Source organism: Micropterus salmoides, unplaced genomic scaffold (genome assembly GCF_014851395.1).
Source record: "Micropterus salmoides isolate LMB-PRFRI ecotype aquatic unplaced genomic scaffold, ASM1485139v1 Ms_hic_scaffold_1, whole genome shotgun sequence".
NCBI classification, from domain to species: domain Eukaryota; kingdom Metazoa; phylum Chordata; class Actinopteri; order Centrarchiformes; family Centrarchidae; genus Micropterus; species Micropterus salmoides.
This window is the reverse complement of record NW_024040040.1, coordinates 12764041-12784750: the sequence shown is the minus strand read 5'-3', so window position 1 is coordinate 12784750 and position 20710 is coordinate 12764041. Positions and strand designations below refer to the sequence as shown.

At 40.4% G+C, this 20710-nt stretch overlaps 1 protein-coding gene across 4 annotated transcripts in view; it reads right to left on the bottom strand.

Moving 5' to 3' along the window:
- The window catches only part of LOC119902272 (interleukin-1 receptor accessory protein-like 1), a 246266-nt gene extending 231286 nt beyond the window's left edge, over window positions 1-14980 (bottom strand). For 2 of the 4 annotated variants that reach the window (XM_038718369.1, XM_038718386.1), the window contains exon 1: window positions 14526-14980. The gene's annotated coding sequence lies outside the window, so the exon portion shown is untranslated. The remainder of the gene's footprint in view (window positions 1-14525) is intronic. The other 2 variants (XM_038718377.1, XM_038718360.1) reach the window with 2 other exon arrangements.
- Window positions 14981-20710: the final 5730 nt, after the last annotated feature.

The following is a 20710-nucleotide window of genomic DNA, read 5'->3' as shown; positions in this document are numbered from 1 at the left end:
TTGGCTAATAATTCATCTCTTTGCTACAGGCTAAAGTTTCATCTTTGCTACGGCTTGACAAGACGTCCATGAAGGCTACAAGGGTCCTTCCATTGGCATTTCAGTCACGACAAAGATGCTTCACATAGATTCAACAAAGCTGCATCAGAAAGCCTTTGACGGGAAACCCTGAAAAGCCACACTAACCCTCGAGACACTCAGAGAGGCATGCGAAACTGGCCAGCAGCCAAAGATGGCGACACTACAGTGTTCTCCTCGTCAAAGGCCTATTGTGGTCAGCCCTTGCTTCCTGCAACTAATGCCACCTCTGAAATGCTACACGCAACCACACAAAAATCTTATCTTTTTAATTAGTTTTCCATGGTGGGCGCAAGTCTGCAACATTAGCACAAAAGCTGTGGTCTCTTTCTTTAGTGATTCAGTCGTTTCCTCTGTGTTCAAAAACTGTTCTGCTCAGTCTCCCTCCAGCTCACAGTGATATCCTGGACTGCTAGACATCAAAGCAAACACTTATTATCACTGAAAAGGTTAAAAACGTGCTCTTGCGATACAGGGTAATTAATTTTGTGTTGATGCTGACTATACTGATGAGCAAACAGAGTAAGTCATCTTCTGTTGGGTACACTGATGGTTCACTATGCCTGCATGTGTGCCGAGAGCAAAGATTGTGGATTATGGGATTACATATATTTGAGAATCACACTTTAAAACATAAAGTAGTGCTTTGCTTCAAGCTTGTGTGCAGCCCATGACAGGGGAATGGCTCTAGAAGCGGGGTTACAAAGCTGTTTCCAAGGACACTGATTTCACTGTTATTTCTCCCGCCAACATTGATAATTAGTGAGCAGCTGCAAAATACAAAGCTTGAGTAAAGAAAAAACAGATGCAAAAAAGTGTAATTAATTGTTACAATGGCATTTTTTTAAGACTGCCATATGGCTGTATAATGTACATTGTGGCATACTACAAATATATTAGAAAAATATTATGGGTTACGCAAAAGGAAAAGAGAAAGAGTTATGCAACAACACCTATATGCTACAATAAACAGTGAAATGTATTGCCTTGCATGGCTTATTTTTATGAACCTATGATATGAAAAGAGCAACTAATGATTATTTTCATTATTGATAAATCTGCAGAATATTTTCATAAACTTATAAAATAATATTTTGTTCTATTAAATTGTAGAAAATACCCTTCACAATTTTCTAAAGCCCAATGTCACGTCTTCAAATGTCTCTTTATAGTCCAAAACTAAAAGAGATACAGTTTACTATCAGAAAAGAAGAAAGAAGAAAAATCCTCACAAAGTTAACAGGATAACTGCTGATTACTTTTCTGTCAACTAATTGTATCAGCTCTAGTTCAATATAATTAAGTGTCAGAAGTGGAACATGTAGAGCAGAGGTAGGTGAGATGAGTGGCATTTGAGTCTTGGTGTGGGGGAGTTTAAGTGGCATTCAGGAGTTTTACAGCCCGAGGGAAGAACCTGCCCTGTATGCTGTGGATCTTTCTGTATCTCCTGCCAGACAAGTAGCAGGGTTGAACAGACTTCGGCTGGACTACATGATGTCCTTAACTGTTCTTTGGGGCTGTGCACGTGTACTTCATCTTTCTGTCGGCCAACGATACGATAATGATGATGTTCTGGGTGGATTCCACCATCCACTGCAGATCTTGGCCCTCACCTGTGAGGTGCCAGGTTGTCATCTAAGAAGTCGGGATACTTTTGATTAGCCCCCTAGGGAACCTGGAGCACACAGTGCTTGTATTTAGTAGCACTATTTTGTGAAGGTGTTTCTTCCAATCCAAACTGTCAGTGGTCTGTTGGTGAGGAAGGCCAGAGTCCAATTACAGAAGGTAGTACCCGGCACCTATGTCTGACTGTTGTTTGGCAAGATCAGCAGTCTTGGCCTGTTTTTAAGGCGTGAGAGCTGAGTGGAGATGACATCCTGCACCAAATGCAATCCAGTTGGGAGTCTTTGACATATGGCACAACCAGCTTCTCAAAGCACTTCATAACAATGGGGTTGGATGCCACATGTGGGTAATCATCAAGGCAGGACGTTGCAGACTTCTTAGGTAGAAGGACAACATTCGGTGTTTTGTGGCACGTGAGGAGCTTTCCTGCAAGAGGGACGTGTCGAATATGGGGATTAAGACATCAGCTAAATGTTAGGCACATGTTCTTAGTACACTGTAAGCTTCACATTCACCCTCAGCACGGCCTTTCTCAAGCCAACTGCACTTCACAAGTTTCCAGGTCTTCTGAGGAAAGGGGAAGCTGCTTCAATAGCGGGTTCTGTTGAAGAGATCAAAGCAAGCATAAAAAGGTGTTGATCTAATCTGGCAGCCACGCATGTATTGATGCGGGCGTTCTTGCTTTTGTAATACATAATTGCTCACCACATGTCTCTGCGGTTGTTAATTGTGCTCAGGAGCCTGTCGTGGCTCTACTGGTCTCCATGATGGCTGCTTTCCATATATTAAATTTGACTATGTGTTTTATCTTTGATCCCCTGCTTCTAGTGCCCATGGCGTGTATTTGAGAAGATGGCCACCTGTTTAAACCAGCAAGCGACTCAAGGGCTTATCAAGGTCAAACACTCAATTCGTTTTCAGTAATCATAAAAGGGTGTCAATGTATTATTGGTGCTATCGTCTTACTTCTTGGCACATGGTTATTAGCTGGTGAGAAGTGAAAGATTCAGTGCAGCTGTCTAACTGTCAGAGATATGATCAGGAACACAAAAGAGCAGAAAAAAAGCGAGAAGAGTTATCCCGTTCAACAAATGAACGGATACTGGATGTCCAAAGAAATATGAAATCCCAACAATGAAAGCTTATCCTGTCAAGCATCTCATAGTGTGCCATTCTTTAAAGAAAAGCTCATCCAAAAGGGGCTGTCACCTGCCTCTCACTCTTTGATTGTTTTTTCCTCAAGCATCCACTTTCTCCCCTCCCTGACGGTGTTTCCTCCTTAGCGGATTCATCCAAAATTCAATTACTTTTGAGGAGGGTTGAGCAAGAGAACACTCTGGGGGGTTCAAAGTTGGCCCCGCAAAATCGGGCTGTTCACAATGAAGGCTCTCATGCTAAATTCTAACCACTGCTCATATCGGATGTTTCTGGATGGCTGTTTATATCTTTGTAGCATTTTACCCATATCTGATACCAATGGGAACTGACAGCAAGAAGCAATAACAGATATCCATTTTTGCGGCTACACTTTCCCGTCTTGTTTGGAAAACATTTCAGGTCGGTGCCTTGGAGTTTTGATTAAATTAAGGTGTAAAACTCTGACATTTTGCTTCTTCTTCTTGTTCAGTGTTGTCTTCCTGCATGCAGTCATATGTGTCATAATTGTTAAATTATTAACATGACGACACTGACTAGTTATAGAAATGTCAACAATTAGCCTACATTTTTATTTATCATATTTTAAATTTATATAATCAGTGTAAAGTAGCATTATGGGTCACATGCCTTGACTCAAATATCCATATTGGAACTGAAATAAATAATCAGCACTGCAACACTCTCAGTATGAACGTACACTCTCTATGTCTCTGTCATTACCTCCCCATCTCTAACCGCCTCTCCCCCATGTCACCCCTCTGCTCCCTTCCTCCTACCTCCAGTCGGAAAATTGATATGTACTCTGCTTGGTGAGTTATTAACATTTCTATTTGTGAGGAACACTTTTCAAGCCCTTACACCCTTGGCTGACGCACTGACACACACACACACACACACACACACACACACACACACACACACACCCACACGAGTCTGTGCTCTCCTCACTGAATTATTCCATTTTAGATTATCTAATAACCCTGCAACCACAAGCCTCCATGTTCTTGGCATGCACGCAGGTTGTGTGTGAGAGAGGAAGAGAGAAGAGGACGCTTCTCAAATGCAATCGACGTCTCTAAACACGTTTAACACATTTCTTCTAGTTAGTTAGTTAGTTAGTGTAACACACATTCCGCACAGTTCATTTCCTCCCTGGCAACAGTAAGAAAACAACACTTCACAAAGCAAAGGACAATCAACAGATGTATACGGAACACTGAAAGGCATTTTGCAATAGTGTATTTTCATCAATTGCTAATTTGTCTCTGTGTGGTGAGGATACAACAGAGGACAACACAAGTTCATGTCATTACAGAAACTGTTTCAAGAAGAGTTTAAGGCTACCTAGTGACATATTTTAACAATTGGCTATTGTATTGCTTGTCAAAACGTGATGTTCGAATAGTTAACCATCTATAACAGGGGTTTTCAACCTTTCTGGCAGTCCGACCCCTTTGCGAGGATGAAAATATTTTGCGACCCCTGTTTGTACTGTTTCATTACAACTTCAGCACGAGTTGTATGGTCATAACCATGACCTCCAAAGTTGTAAATGGCTTAACGAGGAACACGTGAAGACAGTATTATCACCACAATGATCACTTACATTTTACCTAAAATAAAACAACAAAAAACATCTGAATAGCTAGGCTACATCATGTATCTGAAAATAAGAACCACAGTGCCTCTGGGTTCAGGAAATCTTTTGTTGTTGTGATTCACTTGCTGTGTAGAATAGAAATGACAAACTGCTTTCTATATGTGAAATATAGCAGATACAGTATATAACATATAAATTATATTTTTGGTCGTGGGACCTGTTAGCGACCAGTCAGATTGACAAAATCCACTTTCAAAAAATTCTGTAGACACACACAAATGTGCACACACAGGTGCATGCACACAAATTCAAACTGTCTTTGTAATCACGTCCAAATCTTAGTCCCATTACCTGAGCTGCCTGCTAACTAGATTTTTTATCCTCCCTGGCTGTCAGGGAAATAAGGATGACATTAAATGAACGGAGCGCTCTCTTTGGATATTCTGCACCAGGGCTAATAGCATGGAGGGGAGAGCCTGCAGGAATCATAGAGAGGAAGAGGTGAAAGGGGAAGAGAGGATGAATAAATGCTAGAAAAGGAAGAAGAAGAGAGGACGAGGAGAAGGCAACCATGAGAGGCAGTATCATGAGATGGTGCCAAGCAGCAGAGCACTGAAACACACAGAGAAGCAAATAACTGTGGAATATCCTGGTAACTGTAGATTCTTATGCAAAATAACTACATTCCATCATACTGATTACTGAGTTGACTGTCTCTATAACTGCCTATAAAACTGTGTGGATGTGATTTAAAAGATTAAATCAATTTGTCGTATCCGCAGATCAAATTTTACATTGTTAAAAGATGTTGATTTTTCAAAACACAGACAATTATTAAGGTTGTCAAAGAGTTGTTTGTTCACTCACAGTTGCTATGGGCACTGAAGCTGCTATTCAAACTGTCTGAAAGTTTTAAATGAACTCTGATGGATATGGATTTATAGCAAAACAGCACAGTGATGATTCACATGCTGCCAAATTGATACTGAAGATTATGCCCTATTGCTACATCGCAGATCATTTAGCACTCGTTGAAAGGATGCTACCAGCCTCAAACACACACTTTTCTTGTTAACACGTCACAGGCAATCAATTCCCCAGATCATGTAGCACATATTGTAGTACTGATTTGTTGTCACAACTTTAAAGCAAAATTAATCCCTCTATACTGTCAGAACAGCCACTGCACACTTACGCTGACGTAAGAAGAAATGTGGCTCATCCAACAACTTGTATTTCATTCTTGCAGCAGCTATGTGAGAAGATCTGTGTCGTTTCAGTAGGAGTAGCTCTTTCTCAAAGGTACTTGTGTAACAGAATCCAGAAAGTCAGTTAAACTCATGCGCATTCCCCCACACCCCAACACTTGATCAAACCCTCAAACACGATCAGAGTTCAAAGTCTGAAACAGGATTCACCTCGAGAGGAAGCATGCTACAGTAGCTGCTGGATGACACATCCGATACATCTAACTATAGCAGCAGTAGGTGTATTTCACAGAAACATTCCCAATGCTAAAGCAAATGAAAATTCATCAAGCCGAGGTTGAGACTTCCAATGGCAACGATGAGGTATTCACAGGCTGGAGCATTTCTCCCTTTATCTCTTTCACACACAACCTCTAACACACATTTTTACTCAACACCTAAATTTAAATCTGTGACACTGAGACTGATCTGCTGCTGAACTGACGAGTCTCTAGCTAACTCTACAGTATGCTAATGCTATTCACTGGAGAGCATCAAAGACGGAGTTCTTCAAGGAGCTCTGACTTTAAGAAAGTATAAAAACACTGCATATTTTACAGTATAACAATAGGAAAAGATTTCATTGGATATGTCTTTTTTTTGGTTGCTCTTTAAAGGAAGCAGGATAGTTGAGATCCTGTAGTACTACAGCGTTTTATAGATTACAGGGAGACATAATACGGGACAGATAAAATGTCTAACATAAATGTTCTTAAATCATAAAAATGTAGAAGGTAAAGGCCTACAAAAATGACAAATAATGCCCTGACAGTCTTTGTAGTTGGCCAAATCACTTCAGCTGAATATACTGTCTTGTCTAAGCAGCAGAACTGTGGGCTGATTTAAGGGGGAATGAAAGAGGATTGTCAGATTATTAACACAAGTTAATAAATGCCTACCCTACAGCAACTATAATCATTAAGGCTGCAAAACATTTATCTTGCTGATTTTTTCTTATCAAATCAACCGCTAGGAAGAATCGACTTGAGCCAAAAGCAGAGCAAATGCACAATCCAGCCAACAGCAACAAAACAAACAAAGCCGTTGAACAAATAATCAAAGTCTTTGTTCCAACTGACAATGTGCTTGAAATTGCACAGTCAATGTATCTGTCTGTTGAGGCTGTACATTGCTTGAAAGTACCCCAGCTTTCATCACTGATGAATGCACAATTCTAAGGATAATGATGGATATGCAGCATGTGGCTTTGAAATGATTTGATTAGAATATGGCTGTTATGCTGACATTTAAACTAAACAAAGCAAAGCATGCATCTCCTCATAAGGCAGGTGCACAAACCTGCACTTGCCAAGTAACTCCGTTTCTGTTCTGTATATATTCACGGGTTCCACATTGCAAAAGAAGGCACAACCACAACCCTGTCAGTGTGAAAGCTATTTGTCTTCACTGCACCTTTTCTCCAAAAATGTCCCTTACATGTCTGGACCAAACAGCCCCGCAAGCAAAAATAAACTTAAGTGCTAAGGTGAGCAGACATCCTGTAGTTACCACTGAGAGCTTAACAGCGCAATGCAAATAAGCTTTCACACTATAACAGACGACCCACATCTCCATGCTCGGCAGCTGAGATTCAATATCGTTGGACAAGGAGTGTTGCGTCCCCAGGCCCTTCTTGTAAAGTGGCCCATAAATCAAGAACCCTGTTGAGAGCCAGTCTCTGCGGGTCTGGTCCAGCAGGGGGGAAACAGAGCCGCGCTCTGGCTGGGTAAAAGGCACAGAAAAGGCACCAGCAACCCTCCCAGCTGTAACGCAAAGGATGACACAGCAGCATAAAATTATTACCATCATTAGCCAAACTGGAAATTGGATTATTACTGGAATTGTTATGTCTGAGTATAAAGATGATGCTGCCAGCCATGCATGTAACTGGACTGGGTCAAACTGTACATAATGTTGGTTTTACATTTCAAAGCTCACATAATATACTAAGAGGTGCTAGAAAATGGGGGCAATCACAGAAAAGGTTTTGAAATAAAATGCTCTGGCACTGACTATTACTTATCCCATGCACTGGATCGTCACCTGGCAAAGCATTCCATAGGCCAATCAAATCTTTTTTGCATTCCGGGTGGATTATTTTGCAACATAAATGGGGTAAATTTATTGTTTATGGCACAAATAACTGCCATGGAGGATACAATTATTGATCTGTGATAACTTTACAGAGGTGTAAAATCCTCCCATAGTCTTCCAAATTGAAGAGTGTAGTTTTTCTGTGTCTAATAATCCGTCAAATTCATGTACAAGTTACTCAGACTACACTTCCTGAATCGCATTTACAAGAATATATAACATATAACAGAGCAACTCACCCACACCTACACAGCCACTTGTGTTTTCTTTTGAATCCAACACCACTAGACCCATCTAGAACTAGAGGCTTGTTGAAATATATGTATAAAAATAGCTGTAATTACCATGTTGCCCCAGGTCGCATTTGTAGTTGCTAATGACAAATGAAGAATTGCTAATGAAGCGCTTCTTGATTTCACTCACTATTACTCCCTTGATGTATTTGTTCTATTTAAGGTCCTGCCTGGCTCAGAGGAGAGAATTTGGTGCGAAAGAATATCAGGTTTCCTACAGAAGCAAGCACGGTGTATGCATTCATACACCATATGCAAATAGTATGTGTTCATGGATATGTACGGTGCTCCCTGTCAAGTCGATGCTGTATATTTTATACTGAGAATATATCTCAACACCAGCCACTTAGAATACAGTCAGAATGTGAATAAATATTGATATTTGTGATAGTGTTTTGATAACATTAGAGAGCTGTATTTCTTCTGCTATGCAGTTAGCCTGCACAATAATGTAGTCCGAGTTTTTTTCTCCCGCCAACTGGCATTTTGTGCTATTTTTTATCTCCACACCAACGTATGGAATGTCACAACAAAGCCTTCATGAATGAGTAAGCACAGATCGGATGAAGAGAGGAGGGGAAATGGGAGGAAAAATTGCTCATTTTGCTTCCCCTGGCATGCAATTTCCATCCTCTATCCACATCTCTCTAAAAGCTATCTAAAACACATCAACTTCATCTTTCTAGGCTGGATGGGCCTCAGAGGATCACCTCCAGACATGGCACAATGACAGTGGGGCTGAAAAGAAAAGGATAAAAATGATAATTCTGCCCTCTTACTTACAGCAATGGGCTTCTCATGTTACTGCTGATTAAAACGGGTGGAAAAGGCATTCATTTTAAACATCACTTGCCCCTAGCAAAGAAAAATACTGTGTATTGAGGTAATTGATCAGCCTCAGATGGCCATTTCATCAGAGGAAGTCCAACACAAGTATTATATCGCCTCTTTCTTCAATTTAACCGTGTTACAATTGACCAGTATAATGTTTAAGCTCCGGGGCATGCTCCACTGTGGCTGACCCCAAGCCCTTTTATTTTCTGCTGTAACAAATGAGAAAATAAAGAATTTTAAATTACATTTGACACACACACAGACACAGACACAGACACACACACACACACACACACACACAGAATAGCTAGCATATGTTTTTTTTCAAAAACAATGTAAAGAGACAGTTGGAAATTATGCCATTACCATCCTTTTATTGTGGTATTGAGGGATGCTCTGTTAGGCTAAGAATACCATTACATGCAGAACGTAAATAAAGCAGTGGCAGACACTCAGCTCTGTTCACATACATACATCAAGGCATTCAGATCAAGGTCTAAAAATAAGTGGCCCATGAAAATGATTTGCAAAGAAGACCATTCCTTTTGATACCTCTCAACTGAATAATAGCTAGGAAGGGTGTGCAGAGAGCTCAGGGGCCACAAAGTGAATGGGGGGCCAATTTTGAAGGCCATTTTTTTTCCATAGAGCCCAGTTTTCCATCCGGAAGTAATCGAGGTTACTATGTTCTGAAAAGGATACAAGGGGTTGAGATTCCAATTTCTGCAGGAAACAGATTAGAGGACAAAGCAAACTTCTTCTGTTGAACTCCGTATGTACTCTTCCAGGTCTCCATGGCGGAGAGGAGATTGCGTGGCACAGGTCTTTTTGCCGACACATGGAAGTTGCTCCATGTCCTCCCAGATCGATTCTTTATAAATGTTTACAATCTATTTAGAATTTTGTCACCCTGATTGTCCATTTGTTGATCTATTCTATACATGTGACATGTAAATGGACTGTACTTACATAGCGCCTTTCTAGTCTTCCGACCACTCTACGTGCTTAACACCACATTCACACATGGCAGAGGCTATACCAAGGCATCAGAAAGAAAGTAATCATTCACATACACACATACACACTGAAGGCACAGCCTTCTGGAGTATTTTGGGGTTTAGCATCATGCCCAAGGACACTTCGACATCCGAGATGGCCGAAGCGGGGAGTGAAACTCCGATCTTCCGGTTAGTGGGCAACCTGCTCTACCTGTAGGCCACAGCCATCCCATGAAATGAATTATCATGAGCCAGAAAAATCATCTAACGCTGCTTTTTTAAAATTATCTCTGTACGGTTATGTGCTGCCACAAGGTTTATTTATTTGTATATCCACAAAGTACATAGATAAAGTACTTTAGTGATCCCCAGGAGGTGAAAAGGGGACACATACACAGCAGTGCAGGAGCAACATTGCCCGATAGTCTTCTCATTCTCTACGCAAAGAATTTGTGGCGTTTTCTCTTTTCCGTTGAGACCATTGAGTCTAAAGTCGTTTTGTCTTGTTCACAAAAGTTAACATTGTGAATATTTATTTTATTTATTTATTTGATTGGGACAGTACATGTTAATGAACAAACATGGAATGCATGCATGTAAACATGTCGGATTGTAGCTACAAGCTAATTTCCATCCGTAGTCCCACAGGTCTATCCTTCCATCGCATACTGCATTCTTTGCTGTTGGCTTCTTGAACCTATATTACCTATAGTCCAGAAACCTAATACACACTATGGCACCCGGCTAATCAGAAACGACATTGCCATGTTTCTTTTTGTCACGGTTGTCCAACCTAGCAACAGTAACTAATAGAGGCGGGACTTTGGATCAGTGAACCATAAATAATTACATCTGTTTTAGACTGTTGTGAATTAGAATGTGCAAAACTTCCCTGGAGTCCTCCAGGCAGGTATTTACACATATTGTCAGATCCAATTCTTACAAAAAAGCAGATCAGAATATATATCGATGGTATAATTTAGGGATGGGTGATTAGACTTTTTTTTTATAAGCGGAGTGATATCCAATTGTGTCATAACCAGTATCTACAGCTGTGATGGCTAATAACCAATCAGATTCATTGATTTGAGCTATACTTTTTAAGATATTCTATATTATGATATTGTTATATTCTTATATTATTATTATATTAAGATGATCCGAATGAATTTAGCACGGCAGTGTTCACAGTGGACATGATCCAAAAAACAAAATAAATTATGCTAAGGCCACAATGAGTTATTATTTTTATTATCTGGTGGTCAACGTTTCAGTTAATCAATTCACTGCTATTAGGCTATGAAAAGAAACAACAACAAAAATCTTCTCATCACTACTTCTGAGAACCCATAAACCCTGCAACTCTGGAAGCTGGAACCAGTGAATGGTTTTGCTGGACAGCTATATTATCAGAATTGTTGATTTTATTTCTGTCAAATGACTAATCCATTAATCGATTAATCATTCTAGCACTGAATCACAGAAATGAAATGTCTATACCTGATACCTTGATAGAGTCGCAGAAATTAACTGCTATAGTGATTGTAATTGTTTAAAATATTTCTCCAAACTTGTTTTATTCTCTAAAAATTATTTCCAACCTTGGGGTCAGTAGCCCCAAGGGGTCACAAGATAAATCTGAGGGGTCCGCAGATAACAAGCGTGATAGGAAAGAATTTTCTTGTGAAATACTACGTACAATTACCCAATTCAGGCGTCAAAAATAATTTTCAAAGGTAATAAGTCTGAGAAGGGAAAAACTGCTATTTTGTTGCAGGAACCAGCAAATTATGATGGGGCCACAAGTAGACACTGCTCCTTTTCAAAGCAAGCAAAAAAGGCCACAACCACAGCTTTAAAGAAAGTTCTCCTTACTGTAATCTGTCATCTTGGCTAAGATAAAACAATGCAATGAAAGTTGTACCAGAAAACACTTTTTGACTAAAGCCTAAAAGTCCTTAGAAAGATTGAAATTTAGGTATTCACCTTTGGTAACCATGACTCTTCTTTGTATGGGCGAAGCAACATGCCCAGACATATTGTAATCTACCTGATCTACCATACTTGTCAATTCATGACATGATGGCTGCAACAAAAATAAATAGCTTTGAATCAGATCGATGCTCAATGATTGCGATGGAAAATGGAACGAGGCAGGGGGAAAGAGGAATCTCATCTTCACGGGAATTGGATTTTCAAAAGATTTAATGGAGAGAGTGTCTGTTATGCATGTAGTCCACAGCTTCTAATACTCAGATTTCACAACAGTCAATAAGTCAGCACAGCAGTTCGGAGCGGGAATGGAAGGTGCTCAAGCTTAAGTACGATATTTACACACATGCACATGGTCACACACGCATAAACACAAAAGCTGGAACACCTGTCAGTATGTTCATTTCCCCTTGAGTCTTATTAATGTAATCTAATAGCCATGATTGAGGTGGCACCCTCTCAACTTCCACTCCAACTTTCTTGCTCACAAATCTTCATCAATTGCTCCAATCACTCCTCACATAGAGCCAATATTCCACAGCAAGACAACCCTTATTTCCCACCATATTAATGAACTCTTTCATTTGAAAGCCTATGACTGCCCGTCCCGTGATTGCAAAGCCAAGGCCAATAGGCTTTGGTGACAGCTCCTTGGAAATTAAAAGTATCAATCAAGACAGGAAGGGGAAAAGCTTGTGATGTCTTCAGACCCTTCTGTCTACCAGAGAGCACTGTAAGCTCAACGGGTTAAGTGCTATTCACCAATGCTTGTCATGGTGTGCTTTAGCATATTTTAGGGCAAGACAAGTGACATTTACCTCATCAAATAAGAAAATAAGATTAATTGTCAGTTATTATGGGCAAAACCACAGGGTTGATCATTTCCTTTCTGTCAGTTACATTTTATGACACATCATGATGTAAACACTACAAATAACAAGTAACTCATTGCATTGAGTTGCAACTATTGCAGAACTGTCCGTGCAGCTTTGATGTTCAAGTGTGGGAATTCATCCATACGGAGTCGAAAGGGAAGCATTCACACGCGCTGTGATGAAGTATTCAAAATTGTAATAAACCTGTCAATGAAACAACGTCTTTACTGGTGCATTAACATGCCCTTTAAACCTACACTTAATTCATCAGGGAGCAGGAGGAGGAATTCAATGCCGCCGGGTAAACTTGACCAGCATAAAAAAAGTGCCAATGGTGGATGACATAATCTCTGTCTAAATCAATTTCTGTGGGAGAGCACTCGACTCAGCTCAATATGTAGCTGTAGGGCTTCCACTAAGTGGCCGCTGCCACTTACCTGTTAATTCATGTGCTGCTAGTCGCTCCTTTGGCAAAGCTTAACCCAAGATGTCAGAGATGAATAAAGATGTATAAAAAATAACATCATAAACCAACAAGATAACACCTAAAGCATAAAGTGTCAAGAAGAAATTGGAGTGGAAAGATTTAGAGCAGAGCACGGTGCAAGTAGATTTTCGAGCAGTTGAAATGGGGAGAAAAAGTTGACCAAATTAGAAAACCCTATGCGATTAAGGAGGACCTGGCTGAATATAATTTACACTGCCTGTAGGCCTTAGGAGGTCATGGTTTGTAATAGATTTACAAAAAGAAATGAGAGAAGAAGCATCTCCACAGCAGCCGTTGCTTGATAGAACGATGAGATGCCACCTGCAAGGCCATCACCTTCTGTAACTCATCTGTAGTTGGTAAAGGTAAAGAAGGAAGGCATCTGCTTTAACTTCAATCGGTGTGTGACTCTATCAGTATCACTTCCTGATTCCATAATATGTTTAACTGGCAAATCCCAGTCTGGTCAGAGCCAGAGTGGAGCTCCAACATCCATCTGGACAATCATAGGCCATCAACCATCTTAGCATGGGAGGGAAGCAGGGGAGAGCAGAGGAAAGAAGAGCAAATACAGAGAAGAGCCAGAGAGAGACTGGCCAAGCAATCACTCAGAAGAAATATTTTGAAATAACTAAGCTGGCATCTTCTGGTCTTCCTCTTCTGACACACACGGGCGCTTTGGGTGTGCGCACGCACACGTGCAGACATTACATACACCCACCGGAGCCGCGCACTTCCACGGGCGTGCAGACACACAAACACAAACACACACACACACACACACACACACAGCTGATGCACCGGAGCGACAAGCAAATGCGCAAGGTGTTACACAATTAACGACGAAAGATTAACAACTCGTGTCCACCGACCCACCATAATCGCTCTGCTTGGATAATTAGGTTTTACGAAAGAATACAGAAGACTTAAGCAGCCCACTTTGCTGTCGTACTGCAGCCGTGAACACTTGCAGGCTCCGCAACTAAAGCAAAAAGAGCGACTGGGATTCATGCGTAACTGAGGGGAATACACGTTCGCTCCAAATGAAAAAGGGCCATATGAGCTCATGAATTCGTTTGTCAAAGCGCGTCGATAAGTGATGCAAATCTGTGCATGTGAAATGTCAGCGTCATCCAGATTAACCGTTGTTGCCAACAAACTGGTCTAAACATATCTGCAGAAGGCAGCATGAGCATCAAACCAACTTTGGAAACGTTAGGGTGGAAAAATAAATATAACTTACCCACAAGCAGTTTCCAAATGATAGCGTACACTCTGCTGTCAGTTCCGATAGCCCCACACCATCGCGGTGTATCAGAATCTGTTCTGGTACAGAGTAAAGCAGTAGCGTTTTTAAAAAAGAAAAACAAGGAATCCCGGCTGTAAAATAGTCCACTTCTCCAAAAAAAAAAACGCAGCGTCTATCCCAAAATTACATATTGCCAGCATTGACTGGCGCAAATCAGAACACAAAAACACCTGCAGCCGGTCACTTTGAAACAACAGGAGAGAAGAAATTGAGGAAAATCATGACATGACAGTGAATAGGGGAATGGTCGACAGAATCAATTAAGGGTTATATCAGAGGAGGCAATTAGTCTGATTATCCTATTAAATCAGTCTGCTCAGCCCCGGCAGGTGAGCACCGCGTTAAGCAGGACTACACGAGCGCAAATTTCCAAAGTGATGTGCAGAAAAAGACACAGTGGATGCCGTCCCTCTCTCTCTCTCTCTCTCACACAGTGCCGCTGTGTCAACGCGAGATGCGTCGAGTGTGCAGAAGTTGACCAAGACAGCACAGGACATAAGGGGATTTGGTCATGAAAATAAGAGCATGCCATTTGTCATCAAAGCATACAATTTTTACAGGCGGCATAACTCGATTCTACACGGTAACAGCTGCAGACCACTGCTATCTTGCCAAATCTATTCATATCTCACAAGTTCAGTTTTAACGGATTCCTTGTTTACCCTCTGGTATTTAGGGCCGTTCTCAATAAGGACGTATGCGCCTAGACCGCTTTTATTTTGAAAGACACATCAGAGGCTTTGTTTCCTTACACTGTCTGACTTGACACCGGTACCAGTGTGAACGCTCCTGTGAAGACCTGCGTTCCTCTGTAGTCTTCATCCTCTACATGGCGCACTGACTGAAACCGTACCAACAAACGCACATGAGGAAATCTTCCTTCTGCCCTTGTTTTAAAAAGAATACATATATATCGCTATGTGGGAATTACTTGTACTGGCTTACACTAAAGACAGAGTGCATGAGCTAGCAGGCAATATAGTGCAGCTCAGGTCTGAGGATAGAGGCACCGCCGCCCAATGGAAATAGCAGAAAAGGTCTGGGGGAAAAAATACTCTCAACTGGCTTAACAAGTCAAGAGGCAAAGCACGCAAAATTACTGTATACAACAAGCGAAACGTGGCAATAGAAAAAACATTTACAAAATCTAAATTACAAAAAGTCACATATAGAACATTGAAAAAAACATACTTTTTTTCTGGAGATCATGAAAGACAATAATAATAAACACATATTTACATATTTCCCCACAACCTCAGAATTACAGTACAAAGAACACAACAAATTGACAGGTAGTTTGCTACAGTCATCGTGTGATCACAAGGAATCAAAGTTTTTATGTCTGGCTCACTAAATAATAAATACATTAATTAGTAATAATTATAAAACAGAAATGATTACATGTTTATCATTATTAGCATCAATTTGTCAGCTGACCCCATTTTTATTTCTTTCAACATAATAACATTCCTTGTAGGAAATTGCTGAAACTAAAGTGAAAAAATACATTGGAAACAAAATACATACTTATATGGCAGTACTAAAACCAGACAGGCCAACCAAATCCTGTTTAAGTACAGGAGCTATGTGCGACCTTGGACAAACCAGGCCATCATTTACAACAGGAAATGGTCCAAATGTGTCCATCACTGCAAAATTAGACCTTTTTTTCCCTCATCTACTTCTGAGAGGCTCATGAAGGCAATCATGTTTTCATTAGATTTTGATGAAAAAAAATAATAAAAAGAAATAAAAAGAAAAACAAAACATGGACTTCAATTACACTGACAATATTAGGTCTATACTGATAATAGAGGTCGTCCAGTGGGCTTAGATTACATTACTGTGCCAACGTTTATCACCATCTTTCTCCTGTTCAATATTAACTACGCTCCAAGATGAATGTGAAAAGTCCACTGAAAAGCCTGAAAGGATTTCAATCTGCGCAGTTCAGGTATTACCAGCATTTATGAGTAACCAAGGACTCACATCCAACAGGCAAGAGACAAAACCCTGAATCACTAAAGATGATGAATGGACAGTAAGGCTGCCTTCCTTTCTTTCTGAATTGGAAAGGTGTGATACAGATTAAGGCCGGATAGACAATTGGGCAACCTGGCCGGTCGGCCAGCCAGGCCCTAAAAAAGGAACTTGTTTGATTTCCCTCTCACTGGGCTACCCCTGTCAAGACTTTGGCCTCTGGCACAACCTTTCTGTGAGGCGAATTTTGATGAGGGGAGGGCTTTGAGGAGGAGAAAAACCACCCTCCTCGGACTGAAAATGTGCACTTGTGAGCTTTCTTTGTCGTATACAGACCCTGACATGAATAAAGGTTCCTTAATGAGCAAAGAAGTGGACAAACAGGCATTGATTCCCCCTTCTATCTGAGGTCGTCGTCTGCAAATGGCCTCAACTCAATCAACCGGGTACTGCGCAACTTTGAGGACAACTGTCTAGTAAGGGGTTGATTGTTTGCTGCATTTTCTTCTGCTGATTAGAGGATGTGGGTGTGAGCCTGGAAGAGCAGTGTTGTGGTGTTAAAATAAATCCATTAGTGTGATGTAACATTCAAAATGGACATATTTGCATATCTCCTATGTGCTGTAATGTAAAATCCTGTTACTCCCTTTAGTGCATTTTGGATTGTTCACTTATGCTCCTCTATGGGTTAATGGTTTTATGAATGACCCAAAACCCAATTTATAAACTCAAAAACACATCATCACTGAACTTAAAACAATGCCGTTTTCGAACCGTCTCAAAGCTGACAAGTTAAGAATGCATTTCCACTTGACAAGAAGGGTATGAAGCTTTATACGTTCCAATTAAAAGTGATGTCTCGTCTGTGTGGGAAACATGCCATGTGTTCTTACAAAATGATTAGCTACTGTACATGAAGGTGAAACTCAGTTCATGAAATTCAGTTTTTGAAAAAAAAAATTAATCAAATTATTGTGATACTTTGAAAGACTCATTTGAACCATTAATTTGAGGTTAAGATTGTCTTCTAAGTGTGGAGAAGAAGCATTTTGGAATGAAACTCATAAAGTTGTGGTAAAAACAGTATCTCTTCTACTTTTACTTAAATAAAACCTTTGGTATAGCTAAAAAGCTACATGTTAATTGACAAAAAGTTGCATTCGTGTAGTGGGAACAACTTCTGTTTTTCTGTCCACACATTCTTCCAAAATGGTTACTGCTACAGCTAGAGTGGTAGTCACGATGTAAATTGCCTGATTCGGCTATGTTTAATCCATCCATCCATCATCAACCGCTTATCCTGCGTACAGGGTCGCAGGGGGCTGGAGCCAATCCCATCTGACATCGGGTGAAAGGGGGGGTTCACCCTGGACAGGTCGCCAGTCCATCGCAGCGGCTATGTTTAATGTGTTAACATATTCTTAGATGTTAGTTAACAAGTGAAACAGTATAAAAACAGCGTATACCTGATTCTGAATTAGTTGCTACTATTACTGTTAATGTTATTGATTATGATATGATATTATTTAGATGTAACTGCTAGTGATGGTGGCTTTGCAGCCAATTCGGCTGTAGTTTCTTGACACATATCATGGGCGTCCGAAATTCCAGATATCTCAGACTAAAACTAGGAGGCTGAGGTGAGCAATTTATTCTGACTCAGCTGCTCATGATTACGGTCTGAACAACATGACACGAGCTCAGCATGTGTCCGTAATCATTCACTCGTTCACTAATTTTCAATCTGGATCTCACTTTAAAGTAAATGGAGCAGTAAATGGAGATTTCAGTCACTTATGATTGTTTCTTGTCACATGTAGTGTTGCATGACTAATTTTCACATCTATCAAAGTCAAAAAATAGCATTGTGCGATTTTTAGCAGGAAGCAGTGTGCATGCTATGGACACTACTATTTATGCTCCATTGTGGGACTTTGTGAAGGCACTTCACAGTCGATCTAAATGTTTCTTGCATGTTTGCTATCTGTTATAGCTACGTTTCCATAAGAGCACTGTTAAGCTTATAATTAACACAAACAACCCACCACTCTCTGAGTTTCAAGCTTTTGAAGGAAAAAGATGTGGCAGGAAGTATGACAAAGTCTTTCTGGTTACTGCAAACAAACTAGAAGTTGTGCATATTTGGTAAAGTGATCCAGGAGTACTTGTTTAAATGTTTTACATTCCAACCACATTGCTGCAGCGCTCATTCCAGACCCTATATGACAGATAACTGCAGCGCTGGATAGCTACTGTGAGATTTAAGACTTGCATTGGTCAGTAGGAAAAGACATGGGTGTTCTTCAAGATATATTCAAACGACTCCCAAACATTTATAATCTATTTCATTTTTCAAGAGTTTAAGGGTTCCAATAATATTCTTTTTGGTTAAAGGAGGAAAAACCCACTGCAGCAAACTGTCAAAGGCACAGCCATATGCCCCTGCCCTGCTTCTTCAGCTGCATCTCTCAACCTCATTTGGACTTGATAATCCGACATCACTTTATGAGACAAACTGTAATGAGGTCACTGGAGGAAGCCTTATAACCCTTCTCCAATTACTGCCTACCAAACTCAAGTGCCAACAGGACTGAGCAGAAAATATCTCAAGACAAAGTCATTGTGTACCACACAGATTAACAAAGTGTGACTCTTATTATGAAACCAATAATGCATGTTTTAATTTGTTCCTATGCTTTAATGATGGTACAGGATGCAGAGGGAACATTTTCAAAGTGGATGGGTTGAACTTCCAAACACAAACTACACTGTAAGAATTTTCTGATAACAGGGGTGTGTGATTTGTAGCAAAAAATGTTTCCAGGTGAATATAACAAGAGGACATAACCTCTCTTGCAGAGATGTTCTATGTGTGTGTGTTTTTTGGGGTGATGTCATCACGCAGTTGATGCATAATTCAAAGCTCATCTGCAATTCAGTTCAGTTCCCCAGAGAATATAAAATGGGCTACATCTTGACAAGTCCACAGTGCTCCTGCTGAGGTATGCGTTTTGGACATTCATGGGGAGCTGTAACATAATTTTCCTGCTCTGAAATGCTTAAAGAAATTATTTTAGCCATATCAAATGGCTTTTATTTTGTAAATATAATACTGCCCCATATTAATGTGTTTTTTTTTCAAGAACACCAAGAAAATATGAGTAAGCAATTCATATCAGTCAAAGAGTTCTTGGATGTGACAGCAGTGTAGTTCACGTGTAGTCTGTAGTCACAAATCAGTTTGAAGTATTGTTGAGCCACCAAGTGGTAAGCATATTCTGTCTCTATGTTATGTCTCTTTCAACGTGTGAGGGAAAGCAGCACATCGGGTGTTGCAAAGTCACAATGAAGCCCTGCTGCGCCAAACAAAGAGAGACCAGACAATTTGTGCGTGATGGACACTGATTTCTCTGACAGTAGATATTGCCGTGTCATGTCAGCTGTGGGAGTCCATTTATTTCATACTGCATGGGCCATTCGTCTGGGTGAGTGAGTCATTCATATACATAGAACAGGGCTTTTTTGTTGGTTTTATTCAGGCTTTTGTGGAGCTTGCTGACTCTCAGAAAGAACATGTTGGTTTGGTCTGCCTCTGTTAGGTCGGGCCGGGTAAGCAAACACCTTCAACCTCTTAAAAATAGTGATAAGGACACACATTCAGTGGTCTACAACAAATCCCATCCGGACTATCTCCTCTCTAACGTCATACTTTCCAGTCTTATGTAACTAAGAAAAAGTGACTGAACTGACTACCTGCTTTCCTAAAATAAATAGTTGCAGGATCTGGCTGAGGTAAGTCTGGTTGCAGATATTTTTATAGCCCTCCTGACCTACATCTGACAACTCAAAACGGTAATTCTTGTCAAGGAGCTACTATCTACTCTTAATGTGTTTCTACTCTTGAGCTTGTCTGAATGGCCTTGTGTCACCTGCCTGAACAAACTGAATAAAAAGGGGCAACTTGAGGTTAATTTGCCCCTGATTTATACTGAACCAAATAACCACACTGACTAGACGGAAATGTAGATATGTGTCCTTTTCAAAATGAACTGCAGAGAGGTTCATAAGGACAAAGAATATAAACAAATGGATGGTGATAGCTGCAGTCAGTCATGCGCAGAAAGTCTGGCACAACAAAA